This window comes from Urtica dioica, chromosome 1 (genome assembly GCF_054948205.1).
Source record: "Urtica dioica subsp. dioica isolate 48M chromosome 1, U.dioica_male_clone48M_v1_H2, whole genome shotgun sequence".
Taxonomy (NCBI): domain Eukaryota; kingdom Viridiplantae; phylum Streptophyta; class Magnoliopsida; order Rosales; family Urticaceae; genus Urtica; species Urtica dioica.
Genome location: NC_142756.1, coordinates 31,538,630 through 31,547,676, shown reverse-complemented (window position 1 = coordinate 31,547,676; position 9,047 = coordinate 31,538,630). Strand labels below are relative to the sequence as shown.

Genomic DNA, 9,047 nt, shown 5'->3' with positions numbered 1-9,047 from the left:
GGACATGCCCCAAAAGGAGCCGCAAGCAAAATACCAAGTGCCGGAAGGACCCGTGATGAGAGCTCGAGCGAGGAGATTCAAGGAGGAGCTTAACAATCTGATCATCAAGCTCCAAGATGAATAAGGTGACAAGATCGCAAAGGAGAGGATTCAAGGAAGCCAAGAAACAACAATGAAGAACGTTATTTGGGCTGAATTGAATTAGTCAGACTATTCCTATTTTTCTATTTTCAGTTTATGTTATTTGGGCCAAGACATGTTATTTAAAACGCCCATAATGGTTTGTATTGGGCTGGTCCTTTGTTTTATGCTTATTAGTACTTAAATAAGGCTAAATGGGCTTATTAGGTTATGGGGCCCATTGATGCGAATCGAGGAGCTAAAGTGGATGCAAGTGATCAATGAGTTCAAATGGATACAAGTGGACCTGAGATGACTAAAAGAAAACTTTCAAGTGATCCATTAAGTTTGCCTAGTGGGCCTCTCACAAGGTTTAAGGCCAAACAATTCAAAGAGGCTCTAAATGGGCTGATTCAACAAGTTAGCTCATTTGGGCCCAAAGTTGAGGCAAATCTAAAGCAAGAGAGCCTAATTACAATGATTAAGGTTCTACAAGAGTAATCAGAATGCCTAGGTCGTTTTTAGGCATTGGATCCACATTTCTAACAATAAATAAGGCTGTTCATTCTTTTGGGAGTTACTTTTGTAACCACTCAGAATAGTTGGACGAATTTGGGGTGTTTATACCCATTTAGTGTGTTGTTTTGTGTGTTTTTATGTCAAAAACTTTCAGTTTCAATGTTATAAGGGCTGAGAGTTATTTGCATTTAAATTTCAGCTTTTATTACTAGTGTCTTAAATGTTGTTTTTAGAGCTGTTGGAGCAAAACGTTTTTGGCTGATTGTAAAGCCTCTCCAAGGCTATAAATAAGTGTTTAGGAGAATGTAATCAGGGACAATTCCCCTTTGAATGAAATATATGTGAGTTTGTGTCTTTCTTGTTCCTGAAAAGACTTTTTGAACTTATCAAGTTTTCTTGTGGCGTTCAGCAACTTGACTTATCATCTTGATTCTTAAGTGATCATCTTGAGTATCTTGGTGTGGCGTCATATATATTGTAGGCTTGGTTCTTATCTCTCTAGATATTGGGTCAAGTCTCAACATTCTAGTCCTTTGCAGATCTTGGGGTCTTTTTCCAATCATTGTTATAGGGGTCTTATCACATTTGTCGGTAAGGATCATATCATTTGGTATCAGAGCTTGGGTTCTAAGGAAAAGTTTGTCTATCATTTATTTTAATTTTCGTTTGTGTCATTTCAAGTAAAAACACAAAAAAAAACACAAAAAAAAACACAAAAAAAGCACAAAAAAAGTTGGTTTTCCCCATTTTTTTTTTTTCGCACAACTTTCAGTTTTCTTTGTTTTCTTATCATTCTAATTTAAAAAAAAGGCAAAAAAAAAAGGAAGAAAAAAAAAGCAAAAAAAAAAGAAAAAGCCAAATGAAGAAAGAATTCAGTCTATCGTTGTAGTATTTTTGTTTGTTTTGTTTTATGGTCTGATTCTAGAATTGGTAATTGAGCATTTTAGTTTACGTAGTGTGGGTTGTTTATCTCATATCTTATCCTTTGCTTTTGAGTCTCGTGATTTGTTGAGTTGTTTCACACATTGAATTGCTACTCGAAACACTTGTTGTTTACTTAGTCTGATTAAGAACAAAAGAAAACACTAGAGTGGAAAAAGGCAAGAGTGTGAGATTATTTGAGGGTAAAAGCCATTTTATTTCTAAACACGAGTGTTGAGCGGATACATTATTGAGAGAAACACGTGAGCGAGTGTTTGTGAGGTCCTCTAACAGATACGTTTTTTTGTTTTTAATAAAAATATATATATATTTTAAATGTCAGGAAACGAATCTGATCGTGGGAGATACGTACAACCACCACTTAATCGAAATCTTCAAATGGAGGCATTCGTGGCGTTGATGACGGAGAAGTTTGAGCAACTAAATGCGAGGATTGATGGAATAGAAGGGATGGCAGCAAATCATGCACCAAATGTTCCCAATAGACGAGCACAAAGAGCTGAAGAAGAGGGTGATGTATCGGAAGGTGTTGAAGACGAGGTTGCTGAAGATGGTGGAGAAGAGCGTCAACATAACCGGGGCAGGTTTGGGCGTGGTAATGGGAATAGAGAAGCTAGGAGGGGAAGGCCTGGAAGGGATGATGATTTGGGGAGTATAAAGGTGACCATACCTTCTTTTCAGGGGAGAAATGAACCTGAAGTCTATTTGGAGTGGGAGCAAAAGATAGAGATGGTGTTCGAGTGTCATAACTACTCGGAGATGAAGAAGGTGAAGCTCGCAGCGATTGAGTTCACTGATTATGCCATAATATGGTGGGATCAGTTGTTGAAAGAAAGGAGGAGAAATAGAGAGCGCACGGTGGAGACATGGGAGGAGATGAAAGCCATCATGAGGCGGCGATTCATTCCAAGTTATTACCATCGGGAGTTGTACAACAAATTGCAGCGTCTAACTCAAGGAATAAAGAGTGTAGATGAGTATTTCAAGGAGATGGAGGTGGCAATGATAAGGGCAAACGTGGTGGAGGACAGAGAAGCAACGATGGCCAGATTCTTGCATGGACTAAATCGTGAGATAGCGGATGTCGTGGAGATGCAACATCACGTGGAGTTGACCGATATGGTGCACCAAGCCATCAAAGCGGCGCAGCAACTAAAGCGAAGGAACATGGCTAGGAGAGGACCAAGTATGTCGTCAACAAATTCGTGGAGGGCAGTCTCTAGACGAGATGAATTTCAAGCAAACAAGCCTAAATTTGACACTTCGAAAAACGTCGTACAACAACCAGGGGCTACACAAGGTAACAAAGAGGCTAATTCTACTAAAACACGTTATATAAAGTGTTTCAAATGTAGAGGTTCAGGACATATAGCCAGCGAGTGCCCAAACAAGAGGGTTATGGTGATAAACGCACAAGGTCAGCTTGAGTCGGAGGATGAGGAAGATGAAGTAGATGAGGACATGCCACCACTTGAGGATTGCAGCGATGGTGAATACCCAGTCGATGGAGAACTATTAGTGGCGAGGAGAGCTCTTAGTGCACAAGTGAAGAAAGAAGAAAATAATCAGCGCGAGAATTTGTTTCATACTCGATGCTTCGTGAACCGGAAAGTGTGTAGTGTGATTATTGATGGAGGAAGTTGCACGAATGTCGCAAGCAATGAACTTGTCGAGAAATTGGCGCTGCCTACCTTGAAGCATCCACGACCCTACCGTCTTCAATGGCTTAATGATAGTGGAAACATCAAGGTGACAAAACAAGTTCTTGTGGCATTTTCGATTGGCAAGTATGAAGATCAGGTGCTTTGTGATGTGGTACCGATGGAAGCTTGTCACATGCTTTTGGGAAGGCCATGGCAATTTGATAGGAGGGTCTCACATGATGGTTTCACCAATCGATACTCTTTTACTCTTAAAGAGCAACCTGTTACACTTGTACCATTAAGTCCCAATCAAGTTCTTGCTGATCAATTGAAATTACAAACAAAAAGAGAAAAAGAAAAAGAAAAAGAAAAAGAAAAAGAAAAAGAAAAAGAAAAAGAAAAAGAAAGAGAAAAAGAAAAGGAAAGAGAAAAAGATGAAAAAAAGGAATTTGAAAAGAAAGAGAGAAACATGAGTGAAAAAGTTAGTCTCATGGCAAAAAAAAGTGAGATCAAGAGGGCATTATTCACCCATCAGCCCCTTATAGTACTCATGTACAAGGAGGCCTTTTTATGTACTGATGATCTTGCCGGATCTTTGCCGAGCAACGTTTTCTCTCTTTTGCAGGAATTTGTAGATGTGTTTCCGGAAGAGGTACCTCCTGGTTTACCTCCTATTCGAGGGATCGAACATCAAATCGACTTTGTTCCTGGCTCCACAATTCCAAATCGACCAGCCTATAGAAGTAATCCGGAGGAGACTAAGGAACTTGAGCGGCAAGTCAGTGAGCTAATGGAGAAGGGACAAGTGAGAGAAAGCATGAGTCCGTGTGCTGTTCCGGTGATTCTAGTGCCGAAGAAGGATGGGACATGGAGAATGTGTGTTGATTGTCGAGCCATCAACAACATCACGGTAAAGTATCGACATCCTATTCCTCGTTTAGATGATATGCTGGATGAATTGCATGGATCGTGTGTGTTTTCTAAAATTGATCTTAAGAGTGGATATCATCAGATTAGAATGAAAGAAGGAGATGAGTGGAAAACTGCATTTAAGACAAAATATGGATTGTATGAATGGTTAGTTATGCCTTTTGGGTTAACCAATGCCCCGAGTACATTCATGAGACTTATGAACCATGTTTTACGTACTTTCCTTGGACATTTTGTTGTTGTCTACTTTGATGATATTCTGATTTATAGTAAAAACCTTGAGGATCATGTTGCACATCTAAAATTGGTTTTAGAAGTTTTGAGGAAAGAAAGCTTATTTGGAAATCTTAAGAAATGTACATTTTGCACGGATAAGCTTGTGTTTCTTGGTTTTGTTGTAAGTGCTAAAGGGATTGAAGTTGATGAGGAAAAGGTGAAGGCAATTCACGATTGGCCAACGCCTACTTCGGTAAGTCAGGTAAGAAGTTTTCATGGTTTGGCTAGTTTTTATCGACGATTTGTTTGAGACTTTAGTAGCCTTGCAGCGCCGCTAACCGAAGTCATCAAGAAGAACATCCCATTTAAATGGGGAGCTGAGCAAGAAAAGGCATTCAGACTGATCAAGAAAAAATTAACTAATGCTCCTTTGCTTATTTTGCCTAACTTCACTAAAACGTTTGAAATTGAGTGTGATGCTTCAGGTTTAGGAATTGGTGGAGTTTTGATGCAAGAAGGAAGACCAATTGCGTATTTTAGTGAAAAGTTGAGTGGGGCAGCCCTGAACTATCCTACTTATGATAAGGAATTATATGCATTGGTGAGGACTTTGGAAAATTGGCAGCACTATCTTTGGCCTAAAGAATTTGTGATACATACGGACCATGAGTCGTTGAAGCATTTGAAGGGCCAACACAAATTGAATAGACGACATGCGAAATGGGTGGAGTTCATTGAAACATTTCCGTATGTGATCAAATATAAGCAAGGTAAGGAGAATGTTGTGGCAGATGCATTATCTCGCAGGTACGTTCTACTCTCTACTCTAGATTCTAAGTTGCTTGGATTTGAGTACATTAAGGAATTGTATGCTTCTGATTCTGATTTTGGGGCAGCCTTTGAATGTTGTTCTAATGGGGCGAATGGAAATTTTTTAATTCATGATGGTTTTCTATTTCGTGAAAATAAATTATGCATTCCTCATTCTTCATTACGTGAACTACTTGTTAGAGAAGCACATTCTGGTGGTTTGATGGGTCATTTTGGGGTAGCTAAGACATTGGGTATGTTGCATGAACATTTCTATTGGCCCCATATGAAACGAGATGTTGAAAAGATTTGTGAGCGATGCATAACTTGTAAACAGGCCAAGTCTAAACAACAACCACATGGTTTGTATACACCACTTCCGATTCCTAGTGCACCTTGGGTTGATATTTCAATGGACTTCGTTTTGGGATTACCAAGGACTAAGAGGGGGAGAGATTCTGTTTTTGTGGTCGTTGATCGATTTTCTAAAATGGCACATTTTATTGCATGTCACAAAACTGATAACGCATCAAACATTGCTGACCTGTTTTTCAAAGAGATTGTTAGGTTGCATGGCATGCCTCGCACAATTGTTTCTGATAGAGATGCGAGATTCTTGAGCTATTTTTGGAAAACGTTGTGGGGAAAGCTGGGAACAAAACTATTGTTTTCTACTACTTGTCATCCACAAACCGATGGGCAAACTGAAGTGGTAAATAGATCATTATCCACTTTGTTGCGTTCTATCATTCAAAAGAACCTGAAAGCTTGGGAAGATTGTTTGCCACATGTTGAATTTGCATATAATCGTAGTGTTCACTCTGCAACTAAGTTCTCTCCTTTTGAAATTGTTTATGGTTTTAATCCAATAACACCTTTGGATTTGATTCATTTACCTATTGGTGAGCAAGTTAACTTGGATGGGAAAAAGAAGGCAGATCTTGTGAAACAGATTCATGAGAAGACAAGGCAAAACATAGAGCGACGGACTGAGCAATACGCAAAGAATGCCAACAAGAGCCGCAAGAAAGTGATTTTTGAGCCAGGGGACTGGGTTTGGTTGCACATGAGAAAGGAGCGATTCCCTGAGCAAAGGCGTTCCAAATTACTTCCAAGGGGTGACGGACCATTCCAGGTTTTGGAGCGCATCAATGACAATGCCTACAAGCTTGACTTACCTGGTGAGTATGGTGTTAGTGCAAGCTTTAATGTTTCTGATCTATCATATTTTGATGTAGGTGATGATTTGAGGACAAATCGCTGTCAAGAGGGGGAGAATGATGCGAATCGAGGAGCTAAAGTGGATGCAAGTGATCAAGGAGTTCAAATGGATACAAGTGGACCTGAGATGACTAAAAGAAAACTTTCAAGTGATCCATTAAGTTTGCCTAGTGGGCCTCTCACAAGGTTTAAGGCCAAACAATTCAAAGAGGCTCTAAATGGGCTGATTCAACAAGTTAGCTCATTTGGGCCCAAAGTTGAGGCAAATCTAAAGCAAGAGAGCCTAATTACAATGATTAAGGTTCTACAAGAGTAATCAGAATGCCTAGGTCGTTTTTAGGCATTGGATCCACATTTCTAACAATAAATAAGGCTGTTCACTCTTTTGGGAGTTACTTTTGTAACCACTCAGAATAGTTGGACGAATTTGGGGTGTTTATACCCATTTAGTGTGTTGTTTTGTGTGTTTTTATGTCAAAAACTTTCAGTTTCAATGTTATAAGGGCTGAGAGTTATTTGCATTTAAATTTCAGCTTTTATTACTAGTGTCTTAAATGTTGTTTTTAGAGCTGTTGGAGCAAAACGTTTTTGGCTGATTGTAAAGCCTCTCCAAGGCTATAAATAAGTGTTTAGGAGAATGTAATCAGGGACAATTCCCCTTTGAATGAAATATATGTGAGTTTGTGTCTTTCTTGTTCCTGAAAAGACTTTTTGAACTTATCAAGTTTTCTTGTGGCGTTCAGCAACTTGACTTATCATCTTGATTCTTAAGTGATCATCTTGAGTATCTTGGTGTGGCGTCATATATATTGTAGGCTTGGTTCTTATCTCTCTAGATATTGGGTCAAGTCTCAACATTCTAGTCCTTTGCAGATCTTGGGGTCTTTTTCCAATCATTGTTATTGGGTCTTATCACATTTGTTGGTAAGGATCATATCACCCATGGAGCTGCGAATTTGACCTTTGTAAACTCTATAAATTAAGCGTTTAGGCTGAATGGAAGGGACACAATTCTGATTTCGAGTTAAACACTTTTCTTTGAGGATTTTCATTCTCTCTTTGGTTCGTTTAGAACTATTCGAGTCTCTTACAAAGCGGTGCGTGTAGGAGTTCGAGCCCGACTCATCAGACGACCATTCGCATCCGTCCGTGGCGTCATTCGATCCACCTTCATTCCTAAAACGTAGACGATCCGTCGCTGTGCTATTGGGGTATCGGGTCTCGGAGCTTAGTCGGCCGAGGTTCGTATCAAAGTGTTTAGCTCAAGCTTTGTTCATTTGGGTCCATGAGGTCACTGTCACGAATCACATCGATAGGAATAGTTAAACTGGAAGCTAAGTCAAAACAAGAACGAAAATTGTCAAAAGGGTATTTTTGTCTTTTGAGACATAGGATGAAATGAATGTCAATAAATTTTTTGATATGGTCATTTGATGACAAGTAACACTCGGCCATAATAAGATTAATTGGGCCTTGTGAATTAATTTCATTTCATAAGAATTTTATTGAAAATTCTTAATGGGCCTTTTTCATGTTGTCATGAACAAGTGGAAAAGCTTCTAGAAGCCTTTCTAGTATTAGAATAGGTGCCCACCACCCAAGAGGAAAGAGAGAATATTTTGTGCATAAATGTATCCAGATACTTGCCAAAAGAAAAAGAGGAAACAAATTTGCATGAGGATGCTTTAGGGTAATCGGCCAAGAGAGAGACAAGGCAAGGCAAGGAACAAAAATGGAAACAAATCCAAGCCTTCTAGAAGGCATCCTTGGCCGAGCATCTCAAGTGGGAAAAGAGGTAATTGGCTCATGAATATGTGATATTCTATAGAAGAGGAAACTACCTTATAGAAGGTGAGACCTCTCCTATAAATAGGAGCCCCTTTTCTTCACAATTCATTCATCCAAGTTTAAGAGATTTGAGAGACTCTCTCTCTAGAACTTGTGGCCGACTCCTCTCTCTCTCTCTCTCTCTAGTTTATTTTCGATTTTTTGTTTTGGCACCTAGGTCCTCATTTGACCCAATGTTTAAAATATCGATACCGATATCCATACCGAGGTTCTGATTTTACGGATATATCGAGTATCGACGGATATATCGACGGATATTCTATAACAATTTTAATACCGACTACCGATTATATCGATGATATATCGATGATATATCGATTACCGACGGATATATCGACAAAAATCTTATAACAAAATATAATTGAAAAACTCAAAATATATATGTCTTCAAATCCTAGTATATTTAAAAATAAAAAATTATGATAAGTTATATGCATATATATATATATATATATATATGTATTATATAAAATATACATAAAGAAATATTGATAATAAATAAGTAAAAGAAAGAAATAAAATATATATATAAAAAAAAAAAAGAAAGATACAAGTAGCAACTAGCAACTACCGTGTGGAATTTTTTGGGTGGCAAAATAATAGGGAAATGGGAAAAAGAGTAGTCCCACATTGCTTAAGCATGAACAAATTTGGATAATGAGCCCCTATAAAAGTAGAAGAATCGTGCATGTACAATCAAAGCATAGAGGCTCATAAAATGGGCTGCATTGCAAATTGGGCTGGCACTAAAGTTAGGCCCATTAAATGTTAAAATTTTGTTTAAAATAATTTTAGTCT

General features: G+C 38.5%; 1 pseudogene; it reads left to right on the top strand.

The window, feature by feature from the left end:
• Positions 1-1,959: 1,959 nt before the first annotated feature.
• On the top strand, positions 1,960-6,769 carry LOC149407890 (uncharacterized; annotated as a pseudogene).
• The last annotated feature ends 2,278 nt before the right edge of the window (positions 6,770-9,047 follow it).